This window comes from Notechis scutatus, chromosome 4 (genome assembly GCF_049901735.1).
Source record: "Notechis scutatus isolate UNSWTSFEM ecotype Mainland chromosome 4, rNotScu1.2, whole genome shotgun sequence".
NCBI lineage: Eukaryota > Metazoa > Chordata > Lepidosauria > Squamata > Elapidae > Notechis > Notechis scutatus.
Window position 1 is genome coordinate 158,737,353 of NC_142012.1, and position 27,556 is coordinate 158,764,908.

At 39.4% G+C, this 27,556-nt stretch overlaps 1 long non-coding RNA gene across 2 annotated transcripts in view; it reads left to right on the forward strand.

Annotated features, from left to right (window-relative positions):
• The first annotated feature begins 8,035 nt into the window (after positions 1–8,035).
• Positions 8,036–27,556, forward strand: part of LOC148130976 (uncharacterized) — a 224,504-nt gene continuing 204,983 nt past the window's right edge. Inside the window, exon 1 of one of the 2 annotated variants that reach the window (XR_015749530.1) lies at positions 8,036–8,187. This is a non-coding gene — a long non-coding RNA (uncharacterized LOC148130976). Of the gene's footprint in view, positions 8,188–16,443; positions 16,644–27,556 lie in introns of those variants that run through there. The other variant, XR_015749529.1, reaches the window with a different exon arrangement.

Here is a 27,556-nt window from a genome sequence, read left to right on the forward strand (position 1 = left end):
ATAAATACTTTAAATTGCACCTGGAAACCTATTGGCATCAGGGCAAGCCCTGAAGTACTGTGTAGTATGTTTGTGGTAAATAGGTCTTTATTGTGTGGTAAACCAACTGATGATCAGCCACTCGTAGAGAAAAAAATGCTGAAGGAGAAGCTCTGTTTGACTACCAACAGAACAACAACAGTATTACAAGGGACTTTGGAGGTGTTCTAGTCCAACCCCCTGCTCAAGCAAGAGACCCTATATCGTTTCAGACAAATTATTGTTTAATCTCTTCTTAAAAACCTTCAGTGTTGGAGCACCCACAAATTCTGAAGGCAAACTGTTTCACTGATTAATTGTTCTAACTATCAGGAAATTTCTTCTTTTTTTAGGTTGGTTCTCTCCTTGAGTTTCCATCCATTGCTTCTTTTTCTGCCTTCAGATACTTTGGAGAATAGGTTGACCTCCTCTTCTTCATGGCAGTCCTTCAGGTATTGGAACACTGCTATCATGTCACTCCTAGTCCTTCTTTGCATGAAACTAGACATACCCAATTCCTGCAAGCATTCTTCATATGTTTTAGCCTCCAATCCCCTAATCATCCTTGTTTTCTATCTGTTATGAATGTGAATTCCCCATGGCATAGCCATGGTGGCAAATTGGGGCTATGGCTTCCTCTTTAATCATGATCTGGCCAATATAGCAAACAGAACCAGACTGTGGTTTAGTATGTAATCCAGTTACACTTCTGTTGCCATTCCTGTCCTTACCTATATTTTTCCTAAGAAAACTACCATGTTTTCCAGCCTTGGAAATATTTTCCATTCCATTGCCACAGCTGCCAAAAACTGATCATACATGAATGTCCACTGTAGCATAGCATGGACAAAATTTGTTCAAATAGTTGTTATCTTGTGCCATGAATCTATCAATCTTGTACCATTATCTATCTATCTATCTATCTATCTATCTATCTATCTATCTATCTATCTATCTATCTATCTATCTATCTATCTATCTATCTATCTATCTATTTATCTGCTAGGAATAAAAAACAACTTGATGTCACATCAAGTTAATTAGTCATTAATATATGGGTTGGTGATTGGCCTTCATTGTATCTTGCCAACTTTATCTGATTATCTGGGTGTAGAGTTTGTGCTGTACTGTAGTTGACTTGTTTCTTTTTGGCTTAGAATGATGTGTGAACTTGCCCATTATGATTTAGCATTTTGTACAAATCAAGCAATTAGGGTTTGACAAACTGTAGTTTAGAGAAGCTTAGTGTTATATGTGAATCGAGCTACTGACTCAGAAAGAATTGAGTTCCTTCAAACATTCAAAACAAGTAACTTTGACAGGAGCATTTTTCTGACGCTTATTGGAAAAGAAAATAATACTTTTCTGTTATAAAAGCTGGATGATAATAATGGATGGTCAGCTGGAGAGATGATTGTAACTTTCCCATTTTGATGTAATATCTGTTTAGTTACTTGTAGTACGGCTCAGCACTGTTTTAATGAGTTGTTTTAGGAGATGTGTCACAGTGTGAAAAGCTATTGAATATATCAGACTCCCTTATTATTGATTTTCGCATTTTGTATCGCTATGAATGTGTTCTGCAGAAGATCTACTTTAAATGCCTCTCCTCTCTGAGTAAATTGAAAACATTTAATCCCACAATGGTGTAAAACCTCATAAAATCTCATAGTAGGATCAAATAGTGTACGTGTTTTCTAGTACAATGGAAAGTCATTTTAGAATGAGATGTTACAGAGCCATTTATTATTTCCATAGGAGCATCATGTTTTGGGTTACAGTCTGTTGGCTATTTCTATTGTTTCTTTTTACCATTTTCGATTGATTGAGTGATTGACTGCATGATGACTCGCCCAAACGCTTCGTTTCCCCAGATAGCTCAGCAGATGTCAATTCAGAGAGGGATGATCCAGTTCCAGGCACATCTGGAGGGGAGTTGGGCAGTGGCTCCAAGCAGCCATCTGAGAGGGATTTAGTGGAAGCACAGCTGCAGCAGGACAGCCCAGAGGCTTCAAGTGGGGAAAGCATGCAGCTGCAGCCAGTCAGTGAGGACGAAGAGGATCTGCCTTCTGCACCAAGAACAGCAGGGCAGAGAAAAGGCAGGAGCAGAGAAGGTCAGCCAGATTACTCATGAGGAGGCAGCCTTGCCCTTCTTGATGGGACCAGAAGCTGTCTATTTAGCACAGCAGAGTGATGCTGGGAACAACACGTTCATTTCCTTGCTGTGTGTTTCTGATCATTGTGATTCTTGCCTTGCTTTGGGTTGACTTGGATCGTGCCTTGTGAACTCTGGATTTCTCTTGCCTTGTGAGCCCTCTTGTATTGTGGATTTAATTTTGCCTGGTTGAGCTTATGTTGACTGAGAAATGTTCAAGTGCCTTGTAGATTCATTGGCCATTGCTCTGTGGACTACTAGCATTGGTTTGCTTGTGGCTGGATTTAATTGGGACAGTTCTAGGTGTTTGGTAAAGGGAGTTGCAGGAGAACATTAATAAACCCACTAAACCACAGTTGTGTATGTGTGTGTGTGAGAGAGAGAGAGAGAGAATGGGACAGCACAGACTGGTTGGTTCCAAATGGTGGTAAAGCAGAACAATTTTTAATTCTCAGTTTGAATTTGCTGGAAGAGATTAGGATTAGCTGAAGATTCTCTGATGTAAGAATTTTCTATCCCTGCTGTTGTTCTTTCCATCCTTCATCGGCACCATGTGCAAGTCAGCATTCCCACCACAACTGAGTGACCAAGTGTGTTTTCTCCAGTGGAACCGGTTTATCAGAGCAACCTGGTCTACACAATTATGGTGTGATGACCCGGAGTGTAACACAATCCAAAACGTAAATAAATGGCCTTTAATGCCTCCAGCTTGGCCAAATTTGATCACGTGACCATGGGGAATGCTGCAATGGTCAGGTGAAAAATGGTCATAACTTCGAATGGTCACTAAACTGTTGGAAGCCAAGGACTATCTTTAACATGTAAGGATGGGAAGGAACAAATTGAAAGAGTACAGAAAATGGGATTGGTCCATTTGGAGACCCTGAAATGAATGAGAATGGTGAGTTTTGATGAGTGGCTGCTTAGAAAATGCTTTGATTCAAAGACCTGTGAGTAAATAGCATCTCTATTCATGCATACACTTGCAAAAGGAATATGGAAATGAAAGCATACTTATGGAAAAAAAGAACAAAGAATACAAGGATTGTAAGAGGTTCTGAATGTCAAATAAATTTAAGTCAACTGGATAACCATGAGCCAGTCCCGCTCTCTCAGCCCTAAGAAGAAAAAAGAAAGGTCAAGCAATTTTTGAACTGTGGCTTGGAAAACCTCATGGATCTTTGTGTGTGATTGCCATAAGTCACATCTTTGGAGGTTGTGTCTTTGTGTGGAGGGGAGAGGGAGAGGAAGAAAGAAAGAAAGAAAGAAAGAAAGAAAGAAAGAAAGAAAGAAAGAAAGAAAGAAAGAAAGAAGAGAGAGAGAGAGAGAGAGAGAGAGAGAGAAGAAAGAAAGAAAGAAAGAAAGAAAGAAAGAAAGAAAGAAAGAAAGAAAGAAAGAAGGAAGGAAGGAAGGAAGGAAGGAAGGAAGGAAGGAAGGAAGGAAGGAAGGAAGGAAGGAAGGAAGGAAGAAGAAAGAAAGAAAGAAAGAAAGAAAGAAAGAAAGAAAGAAAGAAAGAAAGAAAGAAAGAAAGAAAGAAAGAAAGAAAGAAAGAAAGAGAGGGAGGGAGGGAGGAAATATAGAGGGAGAGGTAGATCTGTGAGATTTCATGGTTTCCTTTGCTGTTATGGTTACTTTAGAGGTCTTGAAAACTAGATAGACAGGAGATGAGAAATGAGAGAGGAGAGAGAGACAGAGAGGATAGGTGAAGTAGATCACAAGAGAAAGCAAACTTGATAGAATTAGTGATGCAGAAGCCAGTGTGCTTTGCTGTATAATGGAGACACACAACTTCCGAAAATGAGAACAAAGATGCCCGATCCCAATCATATCCTAATTTTTAATTTCCTTTCCTCTATTGTGAAGCCATTTGTATATTGACGGTGGAACACTCTATTTCTGAGGTGTTGCGTGTTTTTGACACTTCCTTCTCTTCTTTGTGTTTTATTTTTCTAGATGTTCTTGTGTCTGGTGTTACGCGCAAAAACAAATAACACCAAAGCAACAACAACAACAACAACAAAAAGCTACTCCATGCTGTTTAATAAGCAAATTTATGCCATGCATTTTAATGATCATGGGAGGGAGGAGAGAAAGGAAATGTTAAGTTGCCATAGCTTGCGAAAAGAAGGGCCCCCAACCTTTCATTGTTTATTTGAACATATATATTTTTAGTATGTTTTTTTTTTTCAATTTTGTTTTGATGCAAAGGATGTCTGAAATTTATTTTTGGCAAACATGGCTGCCATGATAACTAATATAATGCCAATAAATACATCGTACCATATTGAAAATTGAAAAGTTTACATTGCTTAGACTTGACGTATACAAGGACAGAGAAGGTCTTCCCAAAGTCCATCCAATAGACTGGCAATAAAATGCTGGCCGCCACCTTCCACCCACCAACCAGAAGTACTGTTTTAGCACTGCTGGAAAATAGTCAGCACGTGTCTTCAACTTCCCTCCTCCAACTGGTTAATAGGAAAAAATTAAAGATGACTGTGTCCCTTCTGCATGCTTTTACTGTTGGTATGGTTTCCTTCCACAGTGAAGAAGAGAATTTAAATAATGCATACACAATGAGGATGATAATGCACATAATTTCTGGAAAAGCCACTATTTTCCAGCATATTTGTCATCAAACTTTATTTTTTTTTCACCTGTGTGACTTCCACACTGGAATTAAATAATATGTACCTATCATTCTACAGGCGAAATCGTGTATTCTTAGATATAACTTCGCTCCTTAAGAAAAGACTTTACGCTGAATGTGGAAAACTCTCCATCCAATATTCTCTAGCACTTCATTTACTAGTCCTATTTAACAACGTTTACTCCAAAATCAAAGGTCTTAACAAATAACTATAGTCTGGCCTAGTATACTGTCTATCCCTGTATGTAACTATACCTTTGTACAAAATAAAAAAGCAATGCTATCTCTTTTCAGTTTTCATATTTCAGTAGAGATAGTTTTGAAACAAGGAAAAAGTAGCTACTTTGAGGATTTTTGCCTCAGAAGAAATGTCTTCCTTACATAAGTCCCTCATCCTGTACAGCATCACCTGAGAAAGTGGTAGGTGACAGATCTTCCTTTTCTTTCCTTTGTTGCTCCTCGCAGGTCCTGTTCAAGTTCAGTTCTTCCTTCTCCTGCTGCTCCTCATGAGGCATAGACGCTCCCTCTGAGGTATGCTTTGATTCTAGAGTTTGTTGATCTTCTTTGTCACCTTCTGACAATAAGGGCATTGTGAGCCATTCCTCTTCGGGTCCTAGTGTTGTTTCTTTCTCATCTGAGGAATCATCTATATGCATTGTGCATTGTCCATCCTGTTCTTCTGGGCTTTCATCCCGACAATGAATGTCCTGATTGCTGACCATGGTGCTATCCTTCTTTTCACACAATACCTCGGAGCTACTCAAAAGCAAAGAGGTGAGTTTCGAAACTATTAGAGGCTGTTGTACATCAATGCAAGGATTGTCCTGGCAACCTTGCTCCTCCTTGTCATAAATGCCCTCAGACCCAGAATCTTCACCATCTAGCTTCCTTTCTTGTTCTTTCTCAAACCTAATATTGCCAGGGAGTTTGCTTAAATCTTCCGAAACAACAGGTTCTTGATTCTCCTCTTCATCAGCAGCCTTAGATCCAAAATGTGTGTCTCTCACCTCACTGTGCTGTTCTTTTCCTTTACTCTGATCATACGTGTTAATTTGCTCCAGTAAAATATATTCCTGAGTCCCTGGGTGTTTCTGCTCTGGAATGTGGATAGCAGCATCGTCAGGTGTGGAATTTATATTATCTAACGTTTGAAGATTTGTCATACTGGTTGCATTCAGGGGCAATATGGTGCTTTCTGATGCAGTGGTTTGTTGGTAAAGGTTGTAGGGTATATACTGATGGTCGTCTACCTTGATGAAAGCAATATTTGATGCAGAGCTTCTGGTAGCTTGTGCTTCCTTCTGGTTGTTTTCAGAGGATGTAACAGGAAACTGGTCTTCCCAATCAAATAGGTTTATGTAACTGTAATCGAGACTGGTGAGGGAAGCTTCTGTCCCAGATTGTAGATGTTGCTGTTCCCCTGCCTCTTCCTCCTCGTGGCTTTCAGACACGGTGGATAAAGTATTTAGGTACTTTAGTTCTGTGGGTTTCTGGGCCTCATTTTGACAGATCTGGTCCTCACGGCATGCCTCTCCCTCGGATGAAGAATACCATTGGCTCGAGGTGATTTGTTTCCCCCTAATATGAGCTGCACCCATGGCAAGCTCTTCTTGCTCTAAAAGTTTTTCTTCCTCACTGTATTGACTGAGCAATTCCTGTAAAGAAATAACGCCTTCAGAACCCAGGCTGATGCTTTGCTCTAGCAATATCTTCTCCTCGGTCATCAATATGCTCTCAAGTTCTAATTCTCTAGATTTCTGCAGCTCCTCAGGTGGCATATCTTGGTGGCCCTGGTTCATCTCCTTCTTACAAGGCATGTCTTGCATGACTCGATTCATATGGTCACCCCCTTCATTGTGTCCTTTTTTGTAGGCTCCTTCCTTAATCAACACATCCAGGTCACGTTTTCCAGGCTGCCTGTTTTCTTTGACTGACACAACCGGGTGGCTCTTCACCTCTGAGACCCTATCCACTGAATGTGTACGTCCTGTTTCCAGAGGGGGTATTTTTGAGTCATCTAACGCCTCTTTCCATTCACAATCTCCGGTCTGTACATTTGCATTTGCTTTGTCATCATGTCTTTTCTTCTCTTCCAAGAAGATGTCGCTTAGAAGCACAGGTCTGTGGGGTTCCTGAGAATTGTCATTGCGGGGCTGGATTGGAGCTGCTTTGAGGTTCACTATCGGTAGGCCGCCCAGGTCTCCTATGGACGCCATGCTCCAACTGTCTCGATCTCGGTTCTGCTGTCGATCTGGAAACACGATGTCATCAAGAGATGGGAGATTGGCGTTCTTTTTACCATTTTTTCCCTTTCTTTCCTTGGGTCGCCTCCCTCCCATCCGCCTGCAGATATAAAAAGCAAGAATTAAGGATGGAAGCAGGAAAGCAGCAATGATGACAGCTGTTAATAATAAAAAAAAAACTTTACTTCTTCCCTCAGCCTTCTCTCGTGTTGCCAGAGTTTGGCAAATGACCTCCGTCAGTGTGCCTAATTACACGTTGGTAGCTGCTTAACAGTAATAGATTGCTACATTCAGCTTTGCTTCTTTAGGAAGGGCCCTCTCTAAATGTTGAATGCTCCCTAGATGAGATTTGTATTTCTTAGTACTGAGCCCTTATTCATGGGTTCTTCTAATGGGAACAGATGAGCCTATCTTCATTTCTACCTTCTTACAGTATTTATCCCACATTTCCTGCTAGCGAAACATCTGTTAAGTAAGGTCTAAAGGTTCCCCTTGCACATATGTGCTAGTTGTTTCTGGCTCTAGGGGGCAGTGCTCATCTCCGTTACAAAGCCGAAGAGCCAGCGCTGTCCGAAGATGTTTCCATGGTCATGTGGCCAGCATGACTGAATGCCAAAGCATGGAACATTGTTACCTTCCCACCAAAGTGGTCCCTATTTTTCTACTTGCATATTTTGACATGCTTTGGAACTGCTAGGTTGGCAGAAGCTGGAACAAGTAATGGGAGCTCACTCCGTTAGTTGGTGCTAGGGATTTGAACCGCCGAACTGCCGACGTTTCTGATCGACAAGCTCAGCATCTTAGCCACTGAGCCACCATGTCCCTGCATCTGTTAAGTAGCTAAAGACAAAATAGCTGTCGAAGGCCTGTGATTGGATTGCGTTAGTAACCTTCCATCTGAAATCATTTACTCAGGTGGTGTGTGAAAAAGCAATGGTGTTTTTTTTTCTTCCTTACCTTGTAGGAATACAACAGCATAAGCTTGGACCCTGGAAACACTGAGTGGCCTGCTCCTCTGCAACACCATCTGGATCTTCTTCCAGCCTGCTTGAACTACGTACAACCCTCTCTTCACTCATGCCCCAAGATCAAAGAGTCAAAAAAATCAAAACAACCCAATGGTGAGTCAAAGAAATATCCTGATTTTTGGTCAGGACTACAGTCCTAGGGTAAAAAACAGATGTTCCAGCCCACTGACAGCGTAATGAATGGCCTTTACAAGGCACACTCTAGTCTTTATCATAATAGTAAACGGAAGTCTCCGGGGGACATCTTTATGACATCATCGGTTCTGGAAAGTTGTGGCGTCGCCATGGCAGCGTGGCAGAGATTAAATATGTGTGCCACGGAATGACAGCAACAATTTGTTTGCTGGGAAGGTTCCTAATGTGGCATTGTGGGTGCGTGATCTTGACGCTATTTGTAACAGTGAACATTCTCTGCTCAAACTGTGTTTTTTTTTGTGACTTCTCCTGCTTTGAGACAGGATGTTGTTCCTGGGTGCTCGGAGTGTTTTTGCTTTTTTTTGCTGTTGTTTATGGTTTTTTTTTAATTTATTTTAATGCTGAATATTTATGATTTTGATAAGCCTCCTTGAGCCTGTTTGAGTGGAGAAGCGTATAAATAAATAGATGAAGTAGCCTTCTTTTCTTCTTTTGAAAGCTATCAGAGATAAGAACAACTTTCAAAGCAATTTATTCACATCTAAGTGATGGGATTGTTTTATCCAGTGTAGGAAAAAGCAGTATGGGGCCGTACAGGTAGTCCATTTAGTGGCTATTCAAAGTTACAACGCCACTGAAAAAAATGACCGATGACCGTTTTTCACACCTACGATCATTACAGCATCCCCATGACCATCATCCTCTTTTAACTATCCCATAATCCTTTGCGGGGTGGAGTCAGAGCAACTGAATGGAGCTGAGTGTTTACTGGCCAGATGCCCTTCCTGTCACCAATGCAGAGTTTTTGTTCAGCAGATATATTCTCAGTGTGCCCAGAGAGAGAAATAACTGCCTCTACCTAGGATCGAACTCACAGCTCCTTGATTGTGAGGTGAGAGCTCCACCTTTAGGCTACCACATCACTCCTTGCAACATCCCTATGATCACGTGATCAAAATTTAGATGCTTGGCAATTGACTCATATTTATGACGGTTGCAGTGTCCTGGAGTCATGTGGTTCCCCTTTTGCGGCCCCCTTGGCAAGCTAATTCAGTGGGAAGCCAGATTCACTCAAGAACTATGCTACTAGCTTAACAACTGCAGTGATTCACTTAACAACTGTGGCAAGAAAGGTTGTAAAATGGGGCAAAATTCACTTAACAAATGCCTCACTTAACAACATAAATGTTCAATTGTCATAAATCGAGGACTACCTGTACTTGAGGTTTCAGGTTTTGTTCAGAAAGACTCATGCTGAAGTCCGTCATCATCCATAGAAAATTAACCCATTTCCTGTGTGTGAGTTGAATGGCTATGTAATTTGTTTAATAAATAAAAGAAATAAATCGAATAAGATTGTTGAAGGGGAAACTTAAAAGAGACAGTTGTTTTGAAGATAGATGGGATATAACCCTAATTAACAAGTAACTGTTTGAGAAGAGATGTTTCACCCATAATATGCTTTTTGAATTAACCTCTTTTGAATGGTTTTCATATCCACTTACTAAAACCCGTTCTGTTAGCATGTCCGATTTTCCATTTAGAATCTGAAAGAGAAATAGTGCAGAACTACTTACATTTCGTCCTTAATCTGAAAAAGTTATATGACTTGTATTAAACCTTAAACCATTGTACAGCTTGTCCTTGCTGGCACATTTCATTAACAAAATTAACCATTTCTACATGATTCGTTCTGCTGAAAATTGTAAAAGGATAAAACTTCAAACCCCACTTTAGTATTTGATCAGTCTTTGGCTGTAAATGCAAGAACAATCTTTCTCTGAGAAAATTGGTGTTGGATTTTTTCCCCCCTGTACTTTCAGAAAGAAATATATATTATAGTTTTACAGCTGCTTTCTTAGACGATTGAGCACATACAGTAAATGAAAACCCAAGTGTGTTGAACTGGCTCTAAGCTGGACCTATTCTCCCATGACATAATCTTCTGCTGCTTAATAAAGTTTAAAATACAAGCCTGCATAAATTATATATATTCTGCCCTTTTCTTTTAGTAAACTTTTTAAAAACTGGCTTCCACAAGCAAAACAGAAAATTGAGATTTTAGGTGAGGATTTCCATGCGAATTGCCCAGAAATCAACTTTAATGGATATAAAGTCTTATATTCTGTTCATGTAATATTCTTATGGAAATGCTCTCTCTAGGAAATGTGTCAAAACAAAATTCACTATCAGATCAATCTACTAGGGATTTCTCCGGGGTTAAATTGAGAACAACATTATAATGAGATTTAGTTGAGTTTTATTCTCTATTAATGGGGTATGAGCTTTTAAAGACCTACATGGTTTATAAACACATGGAAGGAAATGATAACTGTCTTCATGAAAAGATAACTGGTTTGTGCTATTTTCATCTAAAAGGTCATCCACATAATTTCATAGTGGGCAGGCAGGCAACTTAGTTTTGAGATCTATCCTCTCTTTATAACTTTTGTCCCTTCTTCTGCCTCTGAAGTTGTTTCAAAAGAATTGCCCAGCTGCTTTTTTGGCATTTGGTCCAGAGCTCCAGAGCTATTTCTAGCTAATTATTCAGAAGTTCCTTAGAGGTTTGGGCGACCAATGCAAAAATGTTTATATTTAATAGCTGTACCATTGGATCACGGTGGAATTTATTCATTGACTCTGCTAGTGTTTGATGTCTATGGAGATTCTCGGTCATGGTTGTCCCAAAAGTGCTTTTTCAAAAGGTAACTGGACTTTCTTGATTTTTTCTTCTTCAAAAATGCTTCTCTTCTCAAAGACAAAAAAAAAACCCACACCAAGAAAGTCTAGTTGCCTTTTGGAGAAAACCACTTTTGGGACAACCATGACCTGGACAATTGAGGATCTCCATGGACTTTCACTGTACTTATACAAATACAGCAAGTATATTAAATCAATGGAGAATTTAGTAAAGGGTGGCAGAATTTAGCGAAGTATGATTTAAAAAAAAAATCCCGATCGATGGTTTGAGGGACTCTGGGATAAAGAATCAGCATAGATTTTCTCCTGAATTCTTTGTTTTACTTTCAATCCAATGACTTGTCAATAAGAAGCTCACTCAGTACTGCTCATTAGATAACTAGGACATTTATTTTCAAGTCAACATTGTAGCGTACAGCAGGTCTTCCTGTTGCTTTCTCCCTTAAGTGATGGGAGAAGAGTTGGGTAGTTAAAAGAAAGATTGGAGGGAAGGGGGATGAAAGAATACGGAACTTCAAAACTAGAAGATAAAAAAAAGAGCCCTTGTGCCCTTGGAGAGGTGAGGCAGAATAAAATAAGCAACTGTCAACACTGAGTACTAATGGAAAAGAGCAATATAGAGAGCAATAAAAGGTTTGAGTAGGTAGACTCTATTCAAGCAAGAAGCAGCTTGGCTCAGTGTTTCTGAAACTTGGCAATTTTGGGGGAATTCTGGGAGTTGAAGTCCACACATTTTAAAGGTGCCAGGGTTGAGAAGTACTGAGCTAGATCAACACTATGATACCATTTCCCCGAAAATACAACCTACCTTGAAAGTAAGTCATAGCATGATTTTTAAACAGGCACCCAATATAAGCCCTACCCCCCTGAAATATGCCCTAATTAAGATCCCACCCACTCCAGAGTGCCTGGGTAAAAATTAAGCTAATGTGGGGATGGAGGACTGGAGCTGCCCTACTACTTATCTTTGGACAGTTGTAGCCAGGCTTCGCACACCCCGACACCTGCCTTGCCAGCCCATTTCTTCTGCAGCCGGCCAGGCTAGCTAGCCTTTCCTGAAGGCCTCTGTAGCCGATAATAAAGCTCTGGATCGATCCAGAGCTCTGTTATTGGCTGCAGAGGCCTTCAGGAAAGCCTTGCCGGCCACAGAAGAAGAAGTTCCCGAAGGCCTCTGAAAGCAAAAAGGAGGCCAGGTGCGCAAGTGAAGTTAGTCAATGGATGACATCCCCGAAAATAAGACCTGGTGCCTTTTTTGGTGGCAAAAAAATATAAGACAAGTTCTTATTTTCGGGGAAACATGGTATGCATACATATAGTGTCAGCAGCCTTAATAGAGACCAGTGATGTTGCAATCGGTACCATTTTGAATAAGGACATTGACACTAATCAATCAATCAGAATTGAGCTAGAAGGGACCTTAGAGGTTATCTAGTCCAACCCACTGCTCAAGCAGGAGACTCTATATCATTTCAGATAGGTGGCTGTCCAGTCTTTTCTTAAATCTTATTATCTTAGCTTTAACATTATTAACTTAGCTATCCTTTTGCCCAGATATCATCTGGAGACACACAATGGTGTCACTCCTCTTTAGCCTCAATGGAACAAGCCACGCTCTCTTCCAGTTAATGAATAGGTCTGTTCACTGCAGTCTGCCTGGTGGATGATGATTGGGGAGGGGGGTTTCCCATTGATACTGTTTCAATTAAACATATGAATGGACCAAATCATTCCTGGAATAATAAAATATAGATAAATAAGCAGTCTTGGCTTATCCATTGGATGATCGCTTGGTGTTTCGAATGGGATGAGTTTTCAGTTACTCAAAGCCAAAATTTAAGTTTGGTTGTTGACATACATTAGTCCACAAAATAAGCAAACAAAAGCCAGCGTTCTCCATCTGTATGTTTGTATTACATATATGAATCTTGATAAATGTTAATAAATGATCTTGTTGATAAGTGTTGACCTTTATGGGCTACTCATTTTAAACATGCAAAAGAGAAAAACAAAATGCATTTTATATGTATACACACACACACACACACACACGCTGATAACCCAGCATTGCCTGGGGATTTATTTATCCCAATCCTATATTAGACAGGAAAATCCTGTAGTCGGAAGTCACACTGTTTTACTATCCCTGAAGTTCTAGATATAGCTCTCTCGTGCAGCATTGCAAGTCTTCTATTATTCTCCTTGGGAGTTTCTTGTCTACGCTGGTGTTTCATTTTTGTAGCATTTGATTGTACTTGGCCAATCGCCTGATGTTTCCTTGGAAGGCTGAAGGGCCCTTAGAACAAATTCCCCTTACCAGAAGGAGCCCCCTTATGAAGTACTGTGAAGCCATTACCATGGCAACTCCACTATGCTGTACAGTAGAAGCCATTTTAAGGCACACACATACTCACACACCAAGGGGTGTCTTACCCCCCACAGTATTTTTTTCCAAAGGGTAAGTCATCTGTCTACCATGTTTGGTTAGAATTGCTCGAGGCATTCCAGAGTTATGCTGGAACACACACACACACACACACACACACACACACACACACATATGAAAGGGATGCGGTGGCTCAGTGGCTAAGATGCTGACCTTGTCAATTAGAAAGGTCGGCAGTTCGGTGGTTCGAATCCCTAGCACTGTATAACTGAGTGAGCTCCCGTTACTTGTCCCAGCTTCTGCCAACCTAGCAGTTCAAAAACATGTAAAAATGCAAGTAGAAAAATAGGGACCACTTTGGTGGGAAGATAACAACTTCCATGCGCCTTCAGTGCTTAGTCATGCTGGTCACATGACTACAGAGACGTCTTCAGACAGCATTGGCTCTTTGGCTTTGAAACGGAGATGAGCACCACCCCCTAGAGTCGGAAGTGACTAGCATGTATGTGCAAGGGGAACCTTTACCTTTACATACATTGTGCTGTCCCAGCCAGTCTATGGGAATTGGATAGTTACTTAGGAATTATGAGCTGTCCCCTTAAGGGAATGCATCATGGTAAATGTAGTTAAAGGTATCCTGGGAAATGTAGTTCATGTCACGTGGCCACATCTTTATTCCTGATTGGCCACTAAATTGACCCTCGAGGGGTTGGGGGAGTTTTCTTTATTCTTTTCTGAACTCATGGCAGCTTCTTTCTATCGCTACAAGATGGGTTAAGAGATAACCATCTTTTATTACAAGGCAGATATACAAAGGATTGGTCATTAAAGATGAACTTCCTCACAAATGTGAGTTATGAGGATACCTGATGAACCAATAAATGTTCTTTGTTATGGACGTCTTGTTGAGTTATCTATTTGCATCTGTACAATTTATGAATCCACCCCTGTGCAGAAGGCAGAAAATACATACATACATACATTCATACGTACATACATACAATGTATATGTATATACACAAATACCCATGCCCATTGTATATATCCCCACTGCTGTTCCAAGAAATTAATCAGGTAAATAGCCATTTTAGACTTATATACCACTTCTCAGTGCTTCAAGGTCTTCTCTAAGCGATTTACAGAGTCAGTATACTGCCCCCCCAACAATTTGGGGTCCTCATTGTAGTCAAAGAGTAATTGCAGGAAGAATAAAAAGAAATCAGGATGGAGGTTGTAATAGCATGAAGAAAGGCCTGCCGTTTATTACATGTGTTGCACCTAAAAGTGGCATTTATTTCTTTATTTATTATTTATTTGTAGGCCGCCTAGTTAGCTTTCAAGGGAATCAAGGGCAGGGCTAGCCATGGTCACCTTTTTGCCTGTTTTGACTCTCTGTTCCAAATATTCTGTTTGAATTACGAAATAAACATTGATACGCTCCTTCCTATCATCTAATTTATTGGCCAATGGAACGAGAAGGGTATTTAAACTAAACATTAGAATGAGAAAGAAAGCAGACTTGTGAAATGTTATAAATTTAGTTATGCATACAGTTAAAGGAAAGCTTCAAAGTTCCTGTGAATATTCTTGGGATATTTTGACATCATTTATTTTTCCACACATGCCTCTCTCTCTCTCTCTCTCTCTTTTTTTTTTTTTGCAAATAATAGCCGTTTGCAGAGAATGAAGTCTTAGGCAAGCCTTATGCCATCTCTTATTCAAGTTCTTTTCTATCCTTCCTATTAAAGAAGCTGTCAGTCTCTTTTCTGGCACTGACAAGGCAGGCCAGATCTGCAATATAGGAAGAGAGTGAGAAAGAGAGGAGGAGGGTGGGCAAAAAAAGAAAAGAAAACGAAAAAAACTTTCAATGTTGATGTTTTACTAAGTGAGCTAAGAAGAATTTTAGAATCATGTAATTTACTTTGGAGGCATTTACTGTACATAGCCATAGTGATGGTAATTTCTTGCATTGTTGAAGTGAAAAGATAACCATCAATCAGTTGTCAATTGGTCAATTGCAGCAGTGATGAAAAGAAACTGGTAGGAACAATCACTTTCAGTGGCTACCTAGACAATTGGAGGTTTGGATGAAAATATGGGAACCGGATTAAGTGAAAATGGAATGAGCTTCAGAGTTAGTGGCATTATGAAATAAAGGATTCAAATTCCAGACAGAAAAAAAAAAAAGAATCGATTAAAGTTCTGAGAGCCGTCGGGATTATTTAAAGCATGGTTAAGAGGGAACAATTTTCTCACTGGTGTCTTCCATAAATAAATGAAATCCTAATTGTGAGCTGAGTGTCTGGAAAATTAATCTCTGCACAGAAGGTAATAAGTCACTCTAGAAGCTTAGTTGGACATCCCATTGATCCTAAAGTAATGCAAAACTTGTGCAACAGTGTTGTGAATGGCCATTTCTTCTCTCAAGTAGAAATCAGAGCTAGTCTGACAATATAGGTAGGCCATGTTTGAATTTTAGAATTGCTGATAAAAATGAATTAGAGTTAACATCTTTAACATAAAGCTGTTGGCTGCTTGTGTTTTTCCAGAGCGTATTTCAAAGAAAAAAAATATTTCTTTTCAGTTTGAAGCAATAAAATGACATGACAACAGGAAAGCATTCAGTTATCTGTAAAGATGGGTTTTTTTAAAAAAATTTGTATCTATGTTTCATGAGCCAAACGCTGCATTTATTTTAATTTTTCTTGGCTGCTTTCCCCTCTCTGTCTCTGTCTGTCTGTTTCTCTCTCTCTCTCTCTCTTTTTGTTATTTTTAAAAAGCAGGGCAGGTGCCTCTTCTGATTGTTAGGGCACTGGGTTTTGATGCCCTGGTGTTTCATACTACTCTGCTGTGGTAGATTGGAAGGGAAAAAATTACAGGGCCTGGCAGAAGGAAAAGATAGCATCACTGTATAATCCAGCCCATGGTTTCCTAGATACCGTATTGTCTCTTCTATTCTGCTATGTGAAAAATGTTGAATATCAACAATGGGTTTCAGTGGTGTATTGTTGAGTTTTGTATGAACTAATCTAGCTTCACTAAAAGAGACAGAGAAGGAAAAAGAAAAGAAAGAAGGGGGGGGGACTACAGCTTTGGCAAAAGTCTATAGCCAGAGCATTCGTAATATCCCATGTTTAAGAGCTGACTGTGTATCTGGAAAGTCATTTTATGGTTTCTCTGTTTCCTTGACTTTCCCAGCCCTGTTCTCAGGTATTTGCTAGCTCTCCATTTTTACCTGCTCGGGGCTCTGTATTTGAGGAAAAATCTGCAACCTGTCAGCTGGTGTAGGTCTCATAAGGGGTACAGAGAAGCTCTTTTCAGTGTTGGAAAGGTAAGCTTTCACTTAACTCTGCTGCCCTTGTTTATGTGATGTCAACCTGTTTGGCCTAGGCATGAAACTTTGCAAACTCTCTCTCTCTCTCTCTCTCTCTCTCTCTCTGACTTAGATGTATCGGGGTTTTCCAAACTCTTGCAATCAAAGCGGCATACAAAAATGGGGGGAAGAGAATGGAAAGGATTGGGGTGCAATGTGATATACCAAAACAGAAGGAGAAGAAAAAGCATGAAATAAAGGCTGAATCACTGTGATGTATGGCATTGGTGGAACTGAGTGGCAAACGTGTGCCCTGATGATAGAAAGACTGAGGTTAGAACTGATTTAAGGGTAGGTTTGTACAAGGATGCTCTGATCCAAATTATTTGGACAACTATCCAACTGTTTTGCCCTATGTTGACTGGGAAAGTGGAAAGCTCAGTTTTGCTATGAGAACAGCTGCTATTCTGTGGGTATACCTGTGTGTGTGTGTGTGTGTGTGTGTGTGTGTGTGTTTGCGTGCATGCACAAGTCTGTGTATAGCTATGTGTGTGAAGTCTTTGAAGTGAAGTGGGAGAGAAGAACAAACGGGATATTTGCTCAAAGTTTTCAAAGCTTTGAAGACATCCCTGGGGTTCCATCTGTCCAATGATATTCTTTTCACATTCTTCTCAGTTGACAGTGTAATGTTAGGCTGGATGACACGAGCTTTAAGTCCCATGGCATTCAGTGCCAGATATTTCTGATAGAGGATTGAGGATTGCAAACCAAGGATTGACCATCAAGTCAATTCTTTGTCAAGCCAGGAATGAGTTAATGAAAGTCACATCATGGACGTTTGTACAATATGTTAGCACGAGGACAATATAGTTTGTACAATATTCAGTTACTGAATGAATCGAACCAAAATAAAAATAAAAATTCACCAATTCAAGTCAGCTAAAAGACAAATAATGCACAATATGCCTGCCTTTTCTATCGGGAATAATATTATACTTAACTATATATTTGAGGCATGCCTAGAGATTGTGTTAAGGAAATTTCCGCACCAGCAGATATTTAATCTCTACTCAAGACAATGGCAGCTTTCAAATTTTGTAATTTTAGAATGGCAAACAGGAATGGGAGGTCAGCCTGAGTATCCACAGTTACAGGAAACATGTAATTAACAAAATCATCACCATAGCTGCACACTGGCAGTCTGCAAGCATTCCTTGTTGTCACAAAGAGCTGGGTTTTTTTGTTTGTTGTTTTGACTTTTTTTTTTTTTTTTTTTGAAGAGGGCATATGTACTACGGATTTGTAAGATCTTGTTCTCATCCTACGCAGCCTTGTTGTCTCAGCCCACCTGCCAGGAATTAAGAGACAAGAGCAGATGATTCTTTCTTAACCTCTGCATTTAGTGCCAAGCAGTGATGGGCTCTCTATGAAACCATTTCTAACCCTTCCTGGTTGGAGTGGTGAGTTTGAAATTTTTCCCCCTTCCGTGCTCATCATTGTCACTCAATTATAGGATGGAACTGAACCAGAAAATCTGGTACAGTCTAGCAATTAGTACAAAGAGTTTCCAGTCTAGTGTAAAGACAGAATTGCAAGAGCCCAGCAGCTACAGAAATAATTTTGATTGGCCATGGACATTGCCTTTTAGTGCTGCTTGGTTACATCCTAAAGATTCTGCCTTCTACCCTACTTGTCTTCTCCTTAAAGGACTACATTTTATGGCCTTCTTTTGAGATGTCTTCAGGAGGGGCACCTTCCTCCTTTTATTTATTTATTTTTAGTTTATGCATCTCCCATTTTCAAACTGTCATTTTAGCCCATCAAATAGACACATTTTGACTTGAAGAACAAAGCACCAAGATATCAACGTTCACAGCAACTGACATTTTTAATTCAGACATCATTATGACTTTAATTCGTGACAGGGCACTACAAAGATGTTTTAAACCCACCTCCCCTCTCCTTCTTTTAAATGCAGCATTTGGGATGTTTGCCTTTTTTTAAAGCACTTGTATTTTCTTTACCCACCTTCATTCTGTCATAATATACAATTAGCATTATCAAAATCATCAGCTATCACCCACAGTCACTTCTGACCTTTGCTTTTAATCTCTGTAGCAATCTGCCACTGAGTCCACTAAAATTTTAACTAGCAATAATAAAGTTTTAGAACATGACAATGCAATGGAATAGATTGGGAATATGCTAAAATTCCATACCATAACTTGAGGAATATTAAATGAGAAATCATATTTGTTACAATTATCAGAAAAACAAATGAAAAATAATAGAAATGTTCTCCAAAGAAAAGGATACAGCATTTTTATCAGCTGTAAATAATTTGAACAAGGAAGCAAGAAAGACTTCAGTTTTCGTGTCAGTGAATTCTTTGTTGTACCTTACTAGTGAATGAAATTTTCAGGCAGGTATATTGAAATGTACCGGGGCATGGCTGAGAAAAATCAATATAAATAAAGATTGAAAGCAACAAACCAAATAGCTAATAAGATTGTGGAACTAACACATTCATGCACACCATCAAGCCATCAACTTCATAAAGTAGTATAAACCAGTGCAAACGTATATAATTTTCTGGTGTTAATTTACCAATGTTCTGGATTTCTGAGAAGTTAGGTGCCTATTGTTTAAATTTGGTTAAGTATGGTTTTGAAAATAGAACACTTGAGTGAAATTGCTAAAATAAAGAAATTGATAACATTTAAAATACACAATGTGCTAAAAAAAATATGGAATTAGTTTTATGTTTTTCTTCACTTTTTTCATATATTGCTCCTGTTGGGAATCATTCAAGAATGCTTCAGAAACCTAATAATCCATTCATAATTTGCTGGTTTTACTTTACTTTACTTAGGAATCTAATGGTAGAACGCCATTGATAAAAATAAAGTGCTGTCTAATTCCATCGGTACTATGTTTTTCTGCAATCTGAATTAGCCTGAATTCTTAAAGAATGCCATACTTAAATGCCATCTATTCCAACCCTGGTTTCACCAGAATGATTAGGATTATTATAGCATAGGCAATTTCAAATAAATTAGGCTAGTGTTTTAGAGCAGTATACTCAACAGCAACACTGTATATTATACGCCTCAGGAACAACTAAAGTGTTATCTCTCTGGGCAATGAGTTAATGGGGTTTAAAGTCATCCCTGCCACAATCACCATTCTGATTCTTTTTATGCAAGAATAATCTAATTGTACATTAAACATAACTGGTTGCCATAGGTTTTTAGCTCTTGTGAAGGGATATGTTCATAATAATTTCTCTGATGATTAGAGGTGCTGAAGATACATGATTGGAGCAATGGAATTCTGTGTCTATTGTCCCAGAAATGGCAGATTAGTCCACACAGTGGAAGCTGTCTGTAAATATATAAAATGAACATGCAGTGAGGAGTTAACATCTGTACTACCTGAAGTGTACATTGGAAATACCTGGTTGACATAATATTTGTGGGGAGTGTCCACATTGTAATTTTGCAAAACCTGGGAAGATCTCTGTTGAGAAGAGTCAAATCAAATGCAACCTTGTTGATTCTTCTTGATCTGTCAGAACTCTTCAGAAACAGGTGCCCAAACTGGGTTTGTGTAAGAGGTTTCCCTGTAGTAGTTCCACTCCTACCTGAATGGACATTTCAAGGACTTAATGCTGGGAAATATTTGCTCAACCTAATGGTATTCTTGTTCGACTGTCCCAAAGGGCTCCATGCTGTTCAACAGCTACTGTACATGAAAGCTCAGTGGTATCATTGAGAGTTAGAATGGATTGTCATAAATACACTGATGATGTACCATTTCGTTTTTCTTTCTCTTCAAAGCCAGGTGGGTTCGTGGACATGGTAGATGGTCAAACTATAATAATAAACTAAAGTTTGGCTAGCAAATTGTGATTCACTCTAAAGACAGAGACATTATTAATCAAATGTTTCTGAATATTTAAAAGTAGGATTCGCCCTACAAAGAACTTGGATCTACAAAATTGTTTTTATGGGTTGGATCAACTTTTCATTCCAGCTATAAACATATTTGAAATTGATAACTTGACTCCAATTATCCATTCTCTGGTAACCTTCAGTCTGGACAATTGTCATACCTCAGGTTCTCTTTGAAGGCAGTTTGGAAAAAACTGGTGGGGGAAAAGTTATAACTAGGATCAGGCAGCTAGAACATATTATACCAGCCAGTTCTGGTTTGTACTGGCTCCCAGTTCATTTATTATTATTACCTTTATTGTCAGAGTACAACATGTGTACAATGAGATTGGCTGAGCCTCCCTTTGTGCACACCCACACACAACTCACAGTGAGGACAGAAGTCCCTAACCCAGACCCAAACTTAATATCCTATGTGACCTTGTTGCACAATGCGCCGGCCCCGCAAGTCTTTCTAAGCTATATCCAAAGTAGCTGTTTTGTCTATAAGATTTTCCATGGTTTTGAACCTCAGTACCTGGTAGAATGCCTTCACAACCCCATGTATCTAGCAGTTGGTTCAATGTCATCTTTGAAGGCCTTTTCAAAGAGCCTTCTAACTCTGAAGCTCAGAGCAATGGGAGGAGAATCAAAAAATGGACAAAGTGGTGGTTGTGAAGCAACATTAACCATTCTACCCCTTTCGATCCTCCCTCCCCCCTCCCCCCACAGATAATGCAGGTCCTAGAGACAATGGTTTCTCAGTTGTTACTCTTTTGTTGCAGGAGATTCTATTGAGAAAATTCATCTGACTTCTTGTTCACCTTCCAATGCAGCATTAAGATTCCTCGGCTCATTTAAACCTTAACATTTTTCTTTCCTTTCAGGCAACTATCTCAGTAATTTTATTTACATTTGTAAGGACACTGATAAAAATAAATCCTCAAGCAGCTTAAGTAGCTTACAAGTGCTTAAGTAGCTGAATATATTATTGTGCTTTGAAGGCATCTTTTTGAAGGGTGCCTTCAAGTCAGTTTTTAACTCCTGGCAACTTAGAGCAGAGTAACAGAGTTGGAAGGGACCTTAGAGGTCTTCTAGTCTAACCCCATGCTTAGGCAGGAGACCCTATACCATTTGAGACAAATGATTGTCCAATCTCTTCTAAAAATCTTCCAGTGTTGGAGCATTCACAACTTCTGGAGGAAACTTGTTCCACTCATTGTCTTAACTGTCAGGAAATTTCTCTTTAGTTCTAAATTGCTTCTCTCCTTGATTAGTTTCTATCCAGGGACTGGATGGAAAATTTCAGGGGCATCTTGGAACAGTCCCTGCAGTTTTCTTGGCAAGGTTTTTCCAGAAGTGGTTTGCTCTTGTCTGAGAGAGACTGACTGGCCCAAGGTCACCCAGGTGACTTGGTATGTAATAGCAATAGCATTAGCACTTAGATTTATATACCGCTTCGCAGTGCTTTACAGCCCTCTCTAAGCAGTTTACACAGTCAGCATATTTCCCCCAACAATCTGGGTCCTCATTTTACCGACTTCAGAAGGATAGAAGGCTGAGCAAGGCTAGAACTCATGGTCTCCTGCAAGTGGTGGTATTCAAATATTTTTACTACTGGTTCTGTGGGTGTGGCTTGGTGGGCATGGTGCGGCTTGGTGCGGCTTGGTGAGTGTGGCGTGGCTTGGTGGGCGTGGCAGGGGAAGGATACTGTAAAATCCCCATTCCCTCCCCACCCCACTAACCTGCTTTCCAGCTCCATTCTCTTGTGCAGGGCAACCAAAGAAGACCCAGCCAATCAGCTGGGACTCAGGAGGCAGATAATAGATGGGGGTGGGGCCAGTCAGAGGTGGGATTTGCCGGTTCTCCAAACTACTCCACCTTTCCGCTACCGGTTCTCCAGAACTGGTCAGAACCTGCTGAATACCACCTCTGGTCTTGTTTCTCACCCGATGCTTTAACCACTACACCAGACTGGCTCTCTTAACTGCTGACTACAAATGATTAGGTCCAGGCCTTTGATAAATGCTACCCATCTTTCAGTGGCTGCTTCTTTGAAAGAGACACAAGGTTACAAAGAATTGAAGATCTGAGTGTGCAAGAAATGTTTAACCAAGAAATGTAAAGACTTAGTGGCTGTATTTGTCAGGCTTGGTTTGTTTAAACCTTGCTTTGTGTGTGTGTAGTATTTTGTATAAGCACACCTCATGTGATTGCCTAATTCACTATATTGTACAGTCTCTGAAAAAGGATTAAATCAATAGCCAGGCTAAATGTATCATGTAAACAAGTCAGTGAGATGCAAATGAGAAATTATCAGAGAAAATTGATATATCAGAAGGGTGGCAAATAAGACAGTTCTGGTTACTTTTGGTGGCAATGTTACTCATTGCTTGCTTGTTTCAAGTCCATTCATGATTGATTTTTGGCTCTAACTGATGATCCTTGAAGGAATTTGGCCCTCCTCCTACAATAAGTGAGCAGCAAATAGAAAAATATTTCCTTGAATATATGGTGCACTGCACTCAGATAGTGAAGTCTTCAAAATCTTATTAGAAAAAGCATAGGAAATAAGCATATTTGCTGATAGAGTTTACATTCAGTTTAGCCTTCTTACCTACTGCACAGGGTAATAGCAGATTTAAAATCCCAGAGAAGATAATTCAGATAAAATTTGTCTGATATCCCTGAGAATTTATCTATTAGAGGAAAAATATAAATAGACCTTATGTCCCTATAAAATTTACAACATAATAATACATGTAAAATGGTTTTCAACTTCCTTATCACCACATGGACAAATGCACTCTGTTGTGGGGATTTTATTAAATCTGTCTAGGAGTAGTGCTGATGGAAGAACATATTGGATCTAGCTTTAAAAAAATGCTGTTCTCAGAGAAAGTTAGGTTTTGCAGATAAAGCTCTGGTTCCCATGCACATAATTTATCCACGTAATTTATATTAAGTTAGATTTCTGTCTGAGGAGAGGGTTTGAGACTTCTCCTCCAATAAGGTTTCAATGTTTTTCAAACAGCCTTCTTTTTAATCTTGTGTACTATAGTAAGAGCCAAGTGCCAAAGACTGGATATAATCTGTTCAATAATCTTTGTAGTCTGTCCTTTTACAATTTCTTGCCACCCCTATCCAGATCCTCTTGGTTTTGATGACCAGGGCTATAGCAAATGAGTTGACTCATTAAAACAGTAGCATGTTTAATGTGACTTATTAATGCAGGCACATCTTAGGACAGGCTCGGACAGAAGATGTGCTCATGCTTCAAAGCATTTTTTCAAAGCAGAGGCAGGCACGGCCTCTTTCTAAATACTTCTTTAGTACTGCAATACAGGAAACAAGTTCCATATTGCTTCATCTCAAAGGTCAGTAACCAGAAGAAATGCGAAATAAAAACATGAATCTTAACTTCTTTCAGTTCAAGCAGACATTTGAGTCTTAGCCTCAATAAATTTTCCTGCTATTTCATTCAAGTTCATACCTGCATCCTCACTACATTTTTCTTAAAAAAAAACACCACCTAATATTCCAGGAGATTGGATAAATAAAGTCTTTGATGCTCTCTGAGCTTGTTTGTTTATTTTGCAGAGGTTTCATTACCCTACTAGTTGGGCAACACTAAGACTGATGATATCACCTAACTGGGTAATGAAACATCTGCAAGAAAATAACCAAGCCTCACAGAGCACCAAGAGCAGTTCAACTCTGAGCTACAAATGTTTTTTTTTTATTACATTGGATAAGAAGGTTGGAATATTTTGTAGGCTTAGCATATCCCATTTCAGTTCTGGAAATGAACATAACAACATTGCATTAACTTGCAAAAGAAGCTCTAACTCACAATTTCTTGGCTCTGTCTCACTTTATAACATGAACTTTCTGTGTGCATTGACAGAATAATTGAAATTGAAAAATTAAATCACTTACAAAATGGACAGATGAGCAGCTGAATGCTTTGCCTTGTAACTTGGCTTCTAGAAGTAGTAGAAACTCATCTGTACTCCTTCTTTTCACCTGCAACATTTTAAAAAGTGTCTTTTATTTTAAATGCAAATAAAAACAAGAAGCAGAAAGAAAGGAAGAAAAAAGCAACCCAATATATTCAGGAAAAAAACAGATAGGTTCACTTAATTGTGGCCAGATGTGGTGATCGTGAATAATGGATCTCTTTTGGCCAAACAATCTCCCATATTAGTTTTATTCTGAAAGACTAGTTTTTCTTTATGCTCACGTTCTTTTGAATTATGTATCAATGGATTAGCAATTGGACAGCAGAAAAAATATTTTATACATTCAGGATTGCAGAAACAAAGTATTGATATTAAGCTTGAAGGAACCCTATTCACTGAATTGTGCCTTTAAAAAAAAGTTCTCTCTATATTTGAAAAAGCAATTTGCTCAGTGAAGAGATAACAGAATTTATAAATTGCAAGATTTGAATATCAATAAGACAAAGATAAAATCTTTGAAACTTTCTTTTTGAAATGGCTGGATTCACTATCAAGATATAATTTAATATTTTCAGTTAAGAGGTACAGCATTACTGCAAAAACAAGAGGGAACACTTAGAAACCTGACAGAATTTAGACATATTTAAGACAAAAACTTATGAAACAAAGGGTTTCTCTTAATATAAATTTTACATGTTCTAGCTTTAGAGGACCTGTAAAATCAAAATAGTAACTTGAATAAAATCTACAGTAACTTCTAATTTTATATAACAATATAATATATTCAGCTCCTTAAAACTAATTAGTAAATTACTGAAAACTTTAATTCTATAATGCATGTACATTCCATATTTTGTCACCTTGTATTTTATTTTATTCCTTTCCACCCTTTTTTCTTTGATTGTCTGCTCCTTCTCTCCTTCCTCCCTCCCTCCCTCCTTTCTTTCTTTCTTTCAATTTTTATAGGAAGAAAGAAAGCCTGTGTTTATAATACCTGAACAAGTTAAAAAAGTTGCTCTGTGAATATTTTTAATTTCCCTTCTTATTATTTTTACAAAACTGAAAAAGTGATAATAATTTAATTTTATAACATGACATCAATATATCCATCAGACTTATATTGATTTGCATTTTCATTTATTTTTTAGTAAGCTTTCAATTATCTCTGCTGGTATTTCCCCCCCCACTAATTTCCTCCAAAGAAACATGGAATAGTTTGATTAATGCATGCTATATGTACAGGCTAAATAAATCTGGATTTCTTGTTTCTGACACTCCTATTGATCTTACTGGGAAAACCTCTTAAGGCTTGCCAACGCCAGGTCAGGGAGCTATTACAAGTTTAGTGATACATCTCGAACAGATTTCATAAAGTTGACACTAGAGACCCAAACGAATTAACCTGCTCATCCATGGAGATAATTTTTGAAGACACCCCTGCCGTCTAAATGCTTGGCTATGTTTTCTCAGGTAGAGTATCACTTTTATTGAGTCCCCTTGTATTTCTGACAATATCTCCAATGCAATTAATATCCCCAGGTTCTTTGTATCCTATTTTTATTGAATTGTACGCTGTATTAATTATCATTTAGCAACTATTCAAATTTACGATGAACTCTTTAAAAAAGTATTTATGACCTGTCTACAAAGTGATGGTTGCCACTCTTGTCTTGTCCCCACAATCACATGGTCATATTTTGGGCGCTTGGCAACCACCTCACATTTACGAGTTATCACACAGCCTCTATTGCAACATCTTTGCCTATAATTCCCAAAATATAGTCCTTGGCTTATGACTAGTTGCTTAGCAACCATTTAAGTTACCCCAAAGGTGCTTTCCCCCCCCCTCCTTTTCAAGAGGCAATGGGACTTTCTGGTTTTTCTTTGAAGACGTTTCGTTTCTCATCCAAGAAGCTTCTTCACCTCAGAGGTTTTGAAAGAGAGAGTGGAACACACAGAGCTGAAGAAGCTTCTTGGATGAGAAGCAAAACATCTTCAAAGAAAAACTAGAAAATCCAATTGCCTCTTGAAAAAAAAATCACCCTTGGGACAACCAAGATGACCTGTTACGATGACCTTGGTTCCCACAGGGAAACTTTTTATTTTGACTTTTAGCTGGGCTATCTACTTTCCCTCCTCCTTTCCCTCTCTCAGACTTTGTGGCAACTATGAGGCAGCACAAGATGGCTTCAGCCAGGTTCACTTCAGAGTTGACAAAATGGCTACCACAAAAAATGATGTGATATCAGTTCTCTTATTGTCATGGCCCAATCAGATCCCGGTTTGGAAGGAGAAAGAGTTGGAACTGGGACCTTCTAACAGGGATGGCACATCTCCCTTGGAATGTCTGGAGAATCCAGGGGATGAGGAAGATGCTGTCCCAGGCCCTCTGTTATTGGGGAGGGGATTGACCAGACAGGGAGCTGCCTTTCATCACGAACAAAAGGGAGGATCGGCTGAAGACAAGCAGAGGTGATGAGACGCAGCAGATCCCCTCTGATGAGGAACAGCTGCCTCCTCCACTTGATCCAAGGGCACGTAGAGTGGAGCAGAGGAAAACTCAAAGGAGATCTGCGAAGCTGCTGGCCAGGAGGCCGCCTTGCTCCTCCTCACAAGGAACACCTGGCTTAAGTTGATTTAAGCAGAGGCCGGAGGATGGTGCCTTTGTCAGGAGCAACTGTTTTGCTCTGGCATGCACTTCCCCCTCCTTGGGAAAACTCTGTCCTGAATCGTGTTTTGGATTCTGAACCTTGCTTGCGAACTCTGCATCTTGCCTTGTGGACTTGCACCTTGTTTTGGATTAGGAACTTCCTCTTTGCCTTTGTGAATCGGCTCTGGAGACCATAGGACTTACTTTGTGGGTTTGGGTTACACTGACAGTGGGTGGCTGCCTTCAGGAAAGTTTAGGGTGGAGCTTCACCGGCTATTTGTTGTGGAACAGCAAAAAGGACTTTACGGAAGCCTGCCTCTGCCTAGCTGACCTGGGTCATAATACATATGTAATGACAGGTCCAGTTATGGTCATAAATTGAGGACT